Source organism: Schistocerca americana, chromosome 8 (assembly GCF_021461395.2).
Source record: "Schistocerca americana isolate TAMUIC-IGC-003095 chromosome 8, iqSchAmer2.1, whole genome shotgun sequence".
NCBI classification, from domain to species: Eukaryota; Metazoa; Arthropoda; class Insecta; order Orthoptera; family Acrididae; genus Schistocerca; species Schistocerca americana.
In genome coordinates, this window is record NC_060126.1 from 115,755,847 (window position 1) to 115,770,674 (window position 14,828).

Sequence of the window (14,828 nt, forward strand, 5' to 3'; positions counted from 1 at the left end):
TCCTATAAAAAATTCCCTGAAGTACCAGCTTTTGTTGCTACAACAGACTGAGAATCATAAAAGTGTGCTAAGCAATCAAGTCACATCATGGTGCAGCGGGGAAGGAGGCAGGAGGGGGGGGGGGGGGGGGTTTGCAGAGCATAGCACTAGCTGTGCTTACTGGAGTGAGTAGACACTGACTTCGTTGCATGTACAACACGGTGGCTTACGCATCATTACTCATCATAATAAAACTACCGTATGCAAGTGCAGCCACAGGTAGCAGCTAGTATTACTTACTAACTGGAAAGGAATATTGTGGTGACATGGAACAACAAACTTCTACTGGGATGGTGGTGATAAAGCGATGAGAGAAAAGGAAAGAGGCGATGGACAGAAAGATAGGGTGAATGAGGAGGTGGACACCAATAGGGAGCAGGAGCACATAGAGAGAGAGGCGGAGGAGCAGATGGACAGAGAGAAGGGCAAGAGGGGGCGGGAGGAGATGGACTAAGAGAGAGGGAGGGTGAAGAGAGAGGGGAATGAGGAAGTGGGCAGAGAGAGGGGTAAGGAGTAGCTCGACCAATAGAAGACTGGAATAAATACCTGCCTGGGCAATGCTGACTAATTATATAAAGCACTCCGTCTTCAGGCCACGAGTGACCTACCGGGAGCATCCGACTGCCGTGTCATTCGCAGTGGAGGGAATAAAACATAAAAAGTTTGATAACTCTTCTAATGAGAAAGATGCTGATGCTGATATAAACGCAGAAAGGTACTTCTTGTTTCACCATCTACTTCAGCACTTACTGAAGCAGAAAAGTCGCACAACAGTAAATACCGATGAATAACCGGTTAAAGCAAAAAGTAATTAACTGTCGTCGCGTGGGATAGCCGCACGTTCTCATGAGCCTTGTCACGGTCCGCGTGGCTCTCGCTGTCGGTGGTTCGAGCTCTCCCTCGGGCATGGGTGTGTGTGTCGTCCCTAGCGTTAGTTAGTTTAAGTTAGATTAAATACTGTGTAAGCTTAGGGACCGAAGATGTCAGCAGTTTGGTCCCAAAGACCTTACCACAAATTTCCAGTTTCCATTAACTGTCCTGTTAGCACTGGAGGCCGATCTTAAATACCTTGTAACAAGTACCGACTATTCACGTTGGTGTGTAGAATATATGAGTCTGGCGATATACCATCTGACTTTCGGAAAAGCATCATCCACACAATTCCGAAGACGGCAAGAGCGGACAAGTGCGAGAATTATCGCACAATCAGCTTAACAGCTCATGCATCGAAGCTGCTTACAAGAATAATATACAGAAGAATGGAAAAGAAAATTGAGAATGCGCTAGGTGACGATCAGTTTGGCTTTAGGAAAAGTAAAGGGACGAGAGAGGCAATTTTGACGTTACGGCTAATAATAGAAGCAAGGCTAAAGAAAAATCAAGACACTTTCATAGGATTTGTCGACCTGGACAAAGCGTTCGACAATATAAAATGGTGCAAGCTGTTCGAGATTCTGAAAAAAGTAGGGGTAAGCTATAGGGAGAGACGGGTCATATACAATATGTACAACAACCAAGAGGGAATAATAAGAGTGGACGATCAAGAACTAAGTGCTCGTATTAAGAAGGATGTAAGACAAGGTTGTAGCCTTTCGCCCCTACTCTTCAATCTGTACATCGAGGAAACAATGATGGAAATAAAAGAAAGGTTCAGGAGTGGAATTAAAATACAAGGTGAAAGGATATCAATGATACGATTCGCTGATGACATTGCTATCCTGAGTGAAAGTGAAGAAGAATTAAATGATCTGCTGAACGGAATGAACAGTCTAATGAGTACACAGTATGGTCTGAGAGTAAATCGGAGAAAGACGAAGGTAATGAGAAGTAGTAGAAATGAGAACAGCGTGAAACTTAACATCAGGATTGATGGCCACGAAGTCAATGAAGTTAAGGAATTCTGTTACCTAGGCAGTAAAATAACCAATGACGGACGGAGCAAGGAGGACATCAAAAGCAGACTCGCTATGGCAAAAAAGGCATTTCTGGCCAAGAGAAGTCTACTAATATGAAATACTGGCCTTAATTTGAGGAAGAAATTTCTGAGGATGTACGTCTGGAGTACAGCATTGTATGGTAGTGAAACATGGACTGTGGGAAAACCGGAACAGAAGAGAATCGAAGTATTTGAGATGTGGTGCTACAGACGAATGTTGAAAATTAGGTGGACTGATAAGGTAAGGAATGAGGAGGTTCTACGCAGAATCGGAGAGGAAAGGAATATGTGGAAAACACTGATAAGGAGAACGGACAGGATGATAGGACATCTGCTAAGACATGAGGGAATGACTTCCATGGTACTAGAGGGAGCTGTAGAGGGCAAAAACTGTAGAGGAAGACAGAGACTGGAATACGTCAAGCAAATAATTGAGGACGTAGGTTGCAAGTGCTTCTCTGAGTTGAAGAGGTTAGCACAGGAAAGGAATTAGTGGCGGGCCGCATCAAACCAGTCAGTAGACTGATGAAAAAAAAAAAAAAAAAAAAAAAAAAAAAACAAGTACCTCATAACAGATTCACATTGACATATCTAAAGCTGAGTTGGACTGGCCCCTGCCTCATTTACAAGGAACAGCGCTTTAGTTCTGACAGTGAAAATCAGGATAGCGTTGGGAGTCTGTGAAGCATCTTCGACGCTAGAAAAAACACTATTAGAGTTCAGTCGTCCATTCACAAAGTTTACAAGTCGTTGCTCTTCCACAGCAGCCTCGGCTATTGCTCATTCAGCTATGTGTTAGATTTTAAATGATGTCTGTCAAGTCAGCTCATCAATTGCGCATCCAGGAGAAGATGCCAGCGATGGCCTGCCGGGGAGCAGGCATGGCTGTTTCGAATTTGCTCCTGGAATGTACACAGTTCTACTCCGAATTCTATGATAACCCTTGATGATCCAGCTGCGATGTACCTGATATCAGTAGTCATATGGTCGGTTGATCTTCTCCTTACTCTTGCTAGGTGTCAACTCCCGAAGGGGCCTGAGTGTTGAACAGGAACGTGGACCACAAGAGGCCCTATTGTGGGCTTTCACATTAACGTCTGCTATTGGCAGCACTCTACGACGTGGTTTGTAGAAAGAGAGTCAGTTTCTCCTCTAGTAGATGGTAGGCGGGAAACAGCATGAATATCATCAAATAAAGGCCATCATCTTGAGTACATCTTCGTCTGTTCCATTAGATTGCATTGGAGCATCTACGACATAGATTCACTACAGAACCGTAATCATGGAATCGAGTGCTGTTGCTGTGACTGCCATTGATCACAAAGATCAACTCGTGACGAGAGCTGCAGAGCTGGATTATTTAGAGGGAAGTAGCGTGAGACTATGATCCCAGGCTCGATTCATAATGACCGAAAGCGTCCTCCTTATTCTGCTATATTCACTTAACAGGCTGTTAACTGCTGTCTTGGACCCTAGCTGTAATGAAAGAGATGGCATCTCTTGAAACATGTCTCAGGAGCTAACACATTTGCTTGTCTCACTGTTCTTGGTTTTCTATCATAGTCTACTTTCTGCTGAATGCGCATCCTTACTTGGCAGACAGTGTCGTCAACCCGGTCCACTTGTGACATATCGGCTCACTTCCTGCTGCCGCCTCAGTCTCGGGCATGACTTGAACTTGTCTGGGGCAATGTGAATGAGTATTAATAATTTTGTTCCTAATTTCCTCCCCTTACTATTCCGTGCTGCAACAAAGTAACCAAATGAGGCATTTTAAAGATATGCAGTGGAAATATGTGTAACTGCCTAGCAGGTTCTTCGGAATTACGATACTTTCGAAAAAGACAAATGTAGTTTTTCAGGCCACACAGTTACTTACTATACAATTTGCTGCTCAATCACGAGGTTGATTTCTCCATATATAGGACGAAGTCAACAAAATATTTTGCATTCGGAGGAGAAAGTTGGTGATTTAAACTTCGTGAAAAGTTCTCACCGCAGCAACCCCCCTCCACCACCTTTTTTTTTTATAGGTTGTCAACCCAACTCGCGCATCGTATCCGTGAAATTTTCTCACCCATTTCACCATACGTACAGCGGCACCGTTTGACGGAGGCGAAAACGGCGCGGATGTCTGATGTTGAATACCATTGGCCTTGCAGAATGACTGAAATTCTGCGGATATGAATTGTGGGCCATTATCGGAAACAATAGTCTGTGGAAGACCTTCAATGCAAAAGATAGCAGATAACGCTTGGATGGTGGCAGATGACGCCGTGGAAGACATCCGGACAACAAAAGGAAAATTACTGAATGAATCTACCACAACCAACCATCGAGCATTCCAGAATGGACCAGCAAAATCGATGTGTAAGCGTTGCCAAGGGGAAGTGGCTTTCGGCCATTCAAAGAATTTCTGCGGTGGTGCGGACTGGTGTTCGGCACACGCCATGCAAGAAGAGCACATATTCGTAATCGCAGCATCGATTCCGAACCAAGCACAGTGCTGACGAGCAAGTTGTTTCGTGCACACTATACCCCAATGTACTTGGTAGAGAAGCCGTAAGACAGAGGACTGATCATTATCAGAACGCAACAGCAAGACACCACGTCGTACAAAAAGTCTCTCCTTGTGAGCAAAAAATCGGCGAACCAACGGATCCTCGATCCGTGACTTTGACAAGGGCCATTGAGTGGCAACAACACGCAAAACGGTAGCAAGGACAGGGTCAGCAGCTGTGGCTGTAGCTACACGACGAAAATCAATCGGGAACGATTCGACCACGTCATCGGTTTCCGCATCAATGAACATGCAAGCAAGTTCGGAAGAATCGAATGCTCTATCCTCAGCAACAGGCAAACGGGACAACGCATCGGCGTTTCCGTGCTTAGCAGTGGACCGATACAAGATATCGTAGCGGTACTGCGAGAGGAAAATAGACCAGCGAAGGAATTTCTGCGCTGTACGTGGAGGTACAGGCTTGTGCGGATGAAAAAGCGATGTCAAAGGTTTGTGATCTGTGATGATGGTAAAGTGACGACCATACAAGAAATCATGAAACTTTGTAACACCAAATACGAGAGCCAATGCTTCTTTCTCTATCTGGGAATAATTTCTTTGCGCAGACGAGAGCAATTTGGACGAAAAGGCAATAGGGCGATCATGCGACCCATCTTTGTGCTCAAGCACAGCACCGATCCCGAAACCCGATGCATCTACCATCAACAAAAGGGGTTTCTGGGGATCGAATGGCGCAAGGCAAGTATTTGAAATCAACGCCGATTTCAACTGGCGAAAGGCGCGTTCGCATTTCGTCGTCCAGACGAACGGAACACCTATACGGCGTAAGCGATGAAGCGGAGCTGAAATGGAAGAGGCGTGGCGCACATATCTGTTATAGTAATTGATTTTTCCGAACACCGTAGCTGCTTCAAATTCTGCGGCGAAGGCAAGTCTTGTACGGCACGGAGGTGCTCGGGACTGGGATGTATGCCGTGGGCATTGATTACATGTCCCAGGTAGGGTAAGTCACGAGCAAAAAACACACATTTGTCCTTTCGCAAGCGAAGACGATTTTGTCGCAAGACCTGAAATAACGTTCGGAGATTGGCTAAATGTTCTTCTTCTGTCTTTCCGGAGACCACAATATCGTCCAGATAGGTTGCTGCAATAGGGACCGACGCACAAACAGTTTGCAGATATTGCTGAAACAATGCAGGGGCGGATGCACACCCGAATGGCAGTCTTTTGAATCGGTACAAACCATGATGCGTATTAACCACCAAAACGCGCTGGGATTCTTTGCCCACCGGTATTTGCAAGTACGCATCTGCTATGTCTAACTTCGAAAAATATTTACCCGGGCACAGTTTGTCAAAAAGATCTTCCGGGCCGGGAAAAGAAAAGTTGCAATCGCGAGTTGGGGATTCACTGTTGCCTTGAAGTCCACACAAAGTCTCAATTTTCCGGAAGGTTTTGGCAAAATTACTAAGGGTGAAGCCCAGAGAGAAGCCTGCACACGTTCGATCCCACCTTGTGATTCCAAATCGTGTAACGTTTTTGCGACCTCATCACGCAATGCGTGGGGAACATTGCGCGCTCTGTAAAATTTTGGTTGCACGTTTACTTTCAGTTCCAAATGTGCTTTATAGTTCTTAGCGCAACCAAGGCCCGGTGCAAAAATGTCTGCAAACTCTTCACATAGACAAGAAACACTGGCTGAAGGCACAGTCTGGTTCACTGAGAGGACCTGATTTACTATAGACAAGTTAAACAACTGAAATAAATCTAAAGCAAACAAGTTCACAGCAGAAGAAGGATGAAGTACGTAAATTGACACAAGTTTTGTTTGTCCCTTGTATGTTGCAAGAAGGCTGCACTGTCCTAACACAGTAATAGCTTGTTCTGAATAACTATTTAAATTAACATTTGCGGCACGCAACGGAGGTGTGCCCAGTTGTTTGTACGTGTCTTTATTGATCAATGAAACTGCAGCTCCGGTATCGATCTGGAATGGGATCACGTTGCCATTAATGTCCAAGTCTACAAAAAGTTTATTGTCCTGCTGACGACAAGAGCGACTGTCTCGTGCCATGTGAAGCAACACTGGTACAGAATCACTTGCGACTTGACGGGATTTTCGTCGACGCCGACGCACACTATTTGTGGGACGAACACAGTCACTGTTAGAAAGAGTGGCACTGGGCGGAGTGGAATGAACTACGTGAATGTCCATGGGCGAAGGTTCACGAGCCTGAGTATGCTTGGTTTGATTCCAATTCCGGCGTGAAGCAAAAGGCCTGGAATGGTTGTGAGCATCCGATCTGAGCTTTTTCTGGCAAACACTCTGAACATGTCCTTTTTTATTACAGAAAAAGCAAATAGCTTGGCGTGACGGGCAATTGTCATGCGAATGTCTAGTTGCACATCACGGACATGATTTTAGCACTGCATTTGCTTGCTTGCGCGGCACACGTAGCGGTGAGCTTGGCGGCAGCTGCGCGGACGGGCGCGAGGGCTGTTTACTGTACCATGCAGCACGCCCAGCGGGCCAGTTAATGTGACACACAGATGGCGAAGTTTCAAATGAGTCCTGAGCAAAGTCAAGTGTGTCTTGCCGATCCAATATGTCTATCACTTGTTGAAGGGAGGGATTGACTAGTTTCAAAATCTGTTCCCTGATACGAACATCAGAAACGTTCTGTGCAATGGCATCACGTACCATAGTATCTGAATAAGGGAGTCCACATTCACACTCAAAAGCACAATCCCTAGTAAGGCCTTGCAAAGTAGCAACCCACTCCCGATTAGTTTGATCGGCCGTATGTTTTGTACGAAAGAAGGTATACCTTTTTGCAACTACATTGACTGATTCTTTGAAATATGCATCTAATGCAGACAAAATTTCGTCGTAGGACAGAGTTGCTATGTCGCGTCGGGGAAACAATTTCACTATCACACGGTAGGTGGACACACCTACACAAGAAAGTAAAAAAGGCTGCCGCTCAATACCTTGAATTCCGTAGGCGGCGAGATGGAATCCAAATTGGCGTGACCACTCCGTCCAGCTTTCCAGTGCAGCATCAAAAGGACGAAAAGGTGGTGCAACAGTGTGTTGTGGCTGCGGTAGCGGTGGAGCGGCGGCGGCCGCATCGTTTTGCATTGCACGTTGACCCTGGACGAGCTGTCTAAGGGCATCCAATAAGGCCTGCGTCTGCTGATTCTGTAAGCGATAAAATTCGGACAGTACATCTGGAGATTGTGGCGAAGCCATGACACAAGTAATTTAAGCAAGTATAAAGAAGAAGACCGTTTTTATCCTCGTCGCCATATGATGTGTTGGCAGAAGAGCCAACTCCGTGTTGCTAGAGGAGGCCGAAATGCACGCGTTTAAGCTCACGCAAACTTGAGTGAGGTCTGGAACATTTAAAGGAGTTGAGTCTACTAAATAAAGTACGAAGTTGCTTGAATACTTAACTTTAATCCATAATTGGAGAACATCGCTCTTGATGATACATAATTACAATCTCAATATAAACTGGTAATGGCGCCTTGCTAGGTCGTAGCAAATGACGTGGCTGAAGGCTATGCTAACTATCGTCTCGGCAAATGAGAGCGTATTTGTCAGTATATCATCGCTAGCAAAGTCTGCTGTACAACTGGGGCGAGTGCTAGGACGTCTCTCTAGACCTGCCGTGTGGTGGCGCTCGGTCTGCAATCACTGACAGTGGCGACACGCGGGTCCGACGTATACTAACGGACCGCGGCCGATTTAAAGGCTACCACCTAGCAAGTGTGGTGTCTGGCGGTGACACCACAAAAAGCTTAATACAATTTGCAAGTATGTTCGTACGTACTTGATGAGTTATTTCTAATAGTATAGACGTTCGTTGCTTCTTGATATGTGCACACGTGACAGGTTTTAAGTGGTTCCATCTGATATGAGCTTTTGGGTTGCTGCATACGATGTTTGCCGGAAGGGACAGCTGTTAAACTTCCAGTTGCGTTACTTACGTACCACGTTTTTTTCAGCTGTTACATTGCTTCGTTATAATGTAGCTTTTAGTTATCCTGGCATGGGACGCCACATATAACGTGCCCTTTCATTGTAAACTGTTCATACTCTTTCCGTCTTTTTAAAATCCAGGCATGTGAAGTCACAGATAATATAAAAAGTTTTTATTTCTCCTGGCATCTGTTATATAATGCTCAAAATGGTTCAAATCGCCCTGAGCACTATGGGACTTAACTTCTGAGGTCATCAGTCCCCTAGAACTTAGAACTGCTTAAACCTAACTAACCTAAGGATCACACACATCCATGCCCGAGGCAGGATTTGAGCCTGCGACCGTAGCGGTCGCGCAGTTTCAGACTGTAGCGCCTAGAACCGCTCGGCCACTCCGGCTGGCTATATAATGCTATTGAAAGAATCTTTTACATGTTGACTTTTACTTCTGACCGCTGCAAATCACAATTACTCAGGTAAATACGCGTATAATCTGCTGTGGGCTACGTTTAAGAAGTTGGTGAACTCAGCTTGAGTACTTAGATCTTCCTTTGAAGTTATTTTGTTAAAAGTAATTAAACGAAACAGAAGACCTACAATTACACCTTTTGAATTACCACTTAAATATTTACAACTCGTTGTTTTGACACCCTTACCATTGATTGTATCACATTGCTTCGGTTTGTTCATCATTCCGTAAAAATTAAGCTGATTTAATAATTTCCTTATTCAATAGTCTTCTTATGCCCTCGGTAATCTGTTTCAGACTGTTGTCTCAATGTCTGTACAGCACTCTCACATCATTTCCTGTATGCGCTCTCACGTCCAACCATTCTCCGGTCTCTCTCCGGTTCTGTTGTGATGCTGCCGATGCCGCTGTGGCGACCCCCCCCCCCCTCCTCCCCCCCTTCCTCGCCCCCCCCCCCCCTCAACCCGCTCAGCGTTTTAGCTGCCGCACATCGCTCGCTCTGCTTTCCACCGATTACATCTTACGATTTCAAATGATGTGCCAATGAGTACAATATCCTTCTAAATACTCTATTCTTTTTGAAAGTGCATTTTCTTATCAAGCTTCTGTATAAATATTAGGTTCGTTCAGGGTAGTTTATTCATCTACACATTAGTTTTTGATGTTCAGTAATTAATAAAAATTTGAGGCGTTCCATCCCGATCGCCATGCGTGCAGCTGCGTACTGCAGCTTTCGATGATCACTTATTAATAACATAATAACATTTTAGCATTGTTTCGCTGGTCAAAAGCGATGTTGGCAAGTCTTGTTAAGAAGAGCCGATGAGTGTAGCTGTGCCGACATTTGATCCTTTGATCCGGCACTTGATTACCGCTGCTTTTTTTTTGTTTTTTTTAGGTCATCAGTCTTCTGACTGATTTGATGCGGCCCGTCACAAATTCCTCACCTGTGCCACCCTCTTCAGCTCAGAGTAGCACTTGCAACCTACGTCCTCAACTTTTTGCAGGATGTATTCCAAGCTCTGTCTTCCTCTACAGCTTTTGCCCACTACAGCTCCCTCTAGTACCGTGGAAGTCATTCCCTGATGTCTTCATAGATGTCCTACCATCCTGGCCCTTCTCCATGTCAGTGTTTCCCACATATTCCTTTCCTCTCTTATTCTGCGCTGAACCTCCTCATTCCTTAGCCTACCGGTCCACCTAATTTTCAACATTCGCCTGTAGCACCACATCTCAAATGCTTCAGTTCTTTTCTGTTCCGGTATTCCCACGGTCAATGTTTCACTACCATACAATGCTGTGCTCCAAACGTACATTCTCAGAAATAGCGGTGCTATACGTTGCATAATTTGACTCGTGCACCACACATCGGTCACTACCCATGGATTTCGGCAGCTCGACTTCGCACTTTACGATATCATCTCTGAGGCACATGCACACTTTGTAATGGAGGATTGGTACGTGTCAGCTACCCCAATCGGCTTTTGCTTGAGCAACTCTCTGAGTTCATAGCTCCGCAAACCAAAATTCGTCATTTACGTCGACTCCCAGTCGGACCTCCCTGTCAACCACGTCATCTTTACAGCCACAGTTACATTAAAATAGAGTGCTTGGCGGGCAATCGAACACTATTTCTGCAACCCAAAAGCTCATATCAGATGAAACCACTTAAAACCTGTCACTTGTGCACATATCAAGAAGCAACGAACGTCTATACTATTAGAAATAACTCATCAAGTACGTACGAACATACTTGCAAATTGTATTAAGCTTTTTGTGGTGTCACCGCCAGACACCACACTTGCTAGGTGGTAGCCTTTAAATCGGCCGCGGTCCGTTAGTATACGTCGGACCCGCGTGTCGCCACTGTCAGTGATTGCAGACCGAGCGCCACCACACGGCAGGTCTAGAGAGACGTCCTAGCACTCGCCCCAGTGTCTTAGCCACTTGAAAAGCTCGCCTTCGTATCGTAGCGGTAGCGTTAGCGCATACCACACAGGGGCCCTGGGCTCTATTCCCAGCAAGGGACTGGGTGTTGTGTGTTCTTCACCATCATTAACATCATCATTGACTCTCAAGTCGCCGATGTGGCGTTAACTAAAGAGGACTTGCAATACGGTGGCAGAACTCCCTCGCATGGGGCCTCCCGGCCAACAATGCCATACGATCATCATCATCAACATCATCAACCACTTGAAAACACATTTCAGACAATCTCATGTGGCGTGAGATTTAACGTGGAAGTGGAACGGGAGGAGTCGGGTATCAAGCTTCGAAGATTTGACACACATGGAAAATTAGTTAAGTGCCGTTCGGTTTCGGCAACATATTGCGCATAGTGAACCAGTACGATGCAAGGCCACTTTCTACGTCATAGGCTGAGCGAAGCAGATGCCATATTGGAATACGGCTTACAGAGCTAATCAGAACTATGAATATACAGGGTGTTACAAAAATGTACGGCCAAACTTTCAGGAAACATTCCTCACACACAAAGAAAGAAAATATGTTATGTGGACATATGTCCGGAAACGCTTACTTTCCATGTTAGAGCTCACATTAATCATGGAATGGAAACACGCAGGAACCGAACATACCAGCGTGACTTCAAACACTATGTTACAGGAAATGTTCAAAATGTCCTCCGTTAGCGAGGATACATGCATCCACCCTCCGTCGCATGGAATCCCTGATGCGCTGATGCAGCCCTGGAGAATGGCGTATTGTATCACAGCCGTCCACAATACGAGCACGAAGAGTCTCTACATTTGCTGCCGGGGTTGCGTAGACAAGAGCTTTCAAATGCCGCCATAAATGAAAGTCAAGAGGGCTGAGGTCAGGAGGGCGTGGAGGCCATGGAATTGGTCCTCCTCTACCAATCCATCTGTCACCGAATCTGTTGTTGAGAAGCGTACGAACACTTCGACTGAAATGTGCAGGAGCTCCATCGTGCATGAACCACATGTTGTGTCGTACTTGTAAAGGTACATGTTCTTGCAATACAGGTAGAGTATCTCGTATGAAATCATGATAACGTGCTCCATTGAACGTAGGTGGAAGAAACTAAAATGAGCTCTAACATGGAAATTAAGCGTTTCTGGACACATGTCCACATAACATCTTTTCTGTATTTGTGTGTGAGGAATGTTTCCTGAAAGTTTGGCCGTACCTTTTTGTAACACCCTGTATATTTTCATATCTTTGACGCATTAAAGGTTTTGGTGCGATTTGTTGTCACAAAATGTCAGGAAACGGTACGTTGATGCTTAAAAACTATAACATGTCTGTAACTGTTTGCCTGGATGCCTTTCGTTCTGGAGGGGGAGAGGGACTACTGATCCCCAACTAGGCCTTGGCTTACGACGCAAAGGAATTACAGACATTAACTGCAAATGGGCTTTGATTTAAATCCATGAGAAAGTTGAACATTTATATCGGACTGGGTCTTCCGGTTAGTGAGCAGATACTCTGACGACTAAGCCATCCGGACACAGTGGTCTTTGCAACTGCACCCCAAAAACCGCAGTATGCCTCCCGTCAGACCCAAATTCTCAACTTATACCACACACTACTAATGTAGTGTCCCTTGCTCATTATCCGCATTACTAGCCATGTTTTGCGGATTCACGTAAGAATTCGAGCCTCGTGTACATCGGCAGTGAAGAGATCACTGCCCATCATCACCTTAATCATATATACAGTGTGTTTCCGTAAGAGCATGCAAAAATGTAACAGGACATAGAAAATGCTCCACTGAGAAATTCGAGGTAGGCAGCCTGGGATCGGAGAAGCCATTTTAAGGAGACATGGAAGTGAACTTGTCTACACTTTGTCTAGTATTACTGTTTTCCAGTTTTTTACAACTAACATGTTGTAGCAGCACCACCGTTTAGGATAGGGAAAGTTAATTTTGTGCGAAATTCAAACCACGAGTTACAGACAGGTGCGTGCCAGATTATAGTAAGTTACGCATGCCAGTTGTTGCGAATGCAAATAGAGGCCACAGGGGCGTAGAACTGCCAGAGAGGGCGCACACAGCGGTTTCAATGGCGCAAGTCCCAGGCAGAAGAGGGCCACTGGCCAACCTAAGTGTTATGCATATGTGACACGAAGCGACGTGCTTGGCAATACAGAGGCGCACAGCTGAGTATAAATAGGTGCTGTTTTCTAACGAGATTCATTCAAGTGTGGCAGCTCTCCTGCATGGCGGGGTGTGTCACACCGCCGGGCAACATGCAGCAACAGCTGGGGCGACAGCGTCCCAGTCCTTGGCGGGTTGTTGGTTCGACCCTCTAAGGCCGATGCCGGGTCCACAGCCAGCAAGCGGCGGGCCACTCTTCGGCTCACTACTGCGGGCAGTCGTCTCAGCTCCCGACACATGCTGGAGACTTCCGAGGCAAGGGCCGCAGATTTGGACGCCGGATCACGGGCGGTTGTTGCCACCACGTTCTCAGTTATGCCAGCAAGGAAGAGGCAGCAGAGGGGCCAGCGTATGGCGCCCAGTGGAGCAGCGCAGAGTCTTCGTGGACAGTGGCCACTGAGTCGGCTGCTGGTGCAGCCATCCTGACGTAATCGGAACTCTGCAGCTGGCGTACAAGGTCGGCACAACACAACGTTCCGTTGCACAGGCCGCTGGGGTGCTTCCTCAGCATTGCGCGCCCTGTGACGCAGACTGAGGTGAATGGAGCACTGTAGTGGAAACAAATAAATCATTTGGAAAGTTCTCGTCGAGTTTCAATACGCCACATTTGACGTCTGATACCACAACAACGTGTACAATCTTATACTTACAGTGCTGTTTATTTACATACACATTCTTTATTTCCTGCAAGGAAACAAAGGCCTGATTACCAGGCACTCATGATGCAGGTTGTGTTTCCTTTCTTGTCCGTAAGGGTGCTCATGGTATTTACATTGGCCCATGAGAGAACGTGCTATAAATCAACGACCGGCCCATTCATACTCAGTGCTATTCAGAGAACTACAGCACAATATGATGAAGCAGTACCGGTACAGTATTTCTTGGTCGCCAGATTGGAAGGGGGGTCCTATTCCATGGCCGGCGAAGTCACCTGATTATTTCCTCTTGATTATTTCCTATGGAGATATCTAAAGTTACTTGTGTATAAGACAGCAGTGTGTACGGAAATGGAATTAGTTGCTAGAATTGTAGCTGCCTGTGCTATGATTCAAAACATATCAGGGATATTTGTCAGAGTGTGTTAGAATCTTGTTCGCCGATGCCATGCTCGTATAGAGGTTGATGGCCGTCAGTTTCAGCAAATTCTGTAAGACACACTACAAATTGTACATTCATTGTGTCAGTGATGGTATTTGCAGTCAACTAATATAACTAAAAAACCCACAACAATGTGATTTTATTCCTGTTATCTCCCTACCTTCAGATTGTTCGGTGGAGCATTCTCTACATCTAGTTAAATTTTTGCACAGTTCTACGGAAACACAGTGTATGTGGTGTCTGTCGTTTCGGAATGTGTTAATAGTCGGTGTTCGTGGCCACATCGTTGATCTATTTCTTTTGGAACTGTGAATTTCGCATTTCTCAGTTATGTTTGGAATGATTGTACGTATCATAGCAGATACCCGGTTATTGAAGGGAGACTCTTTTATGTTGAGTTTGATTGGTTTGTATTATACTTAAGGTCTTCTATTAATTGTTTTAGTTAAGATTGTTGTAGTTGGTGGTCGTCTTGTGCAGACAAGTTCCTGTGGGTGAAATTGTCAGTGGCGTGCGGTTGCATTTTGTTCCATCGTCGCTGTTACTACAATAGCCTTTGCTTCGCTGTTTTGGCGAGTGTTCACTGTTGTCTCAAGGAAACAATTTGTTAGTGAAAAAGAGATGCTATTGGGAGTGCTG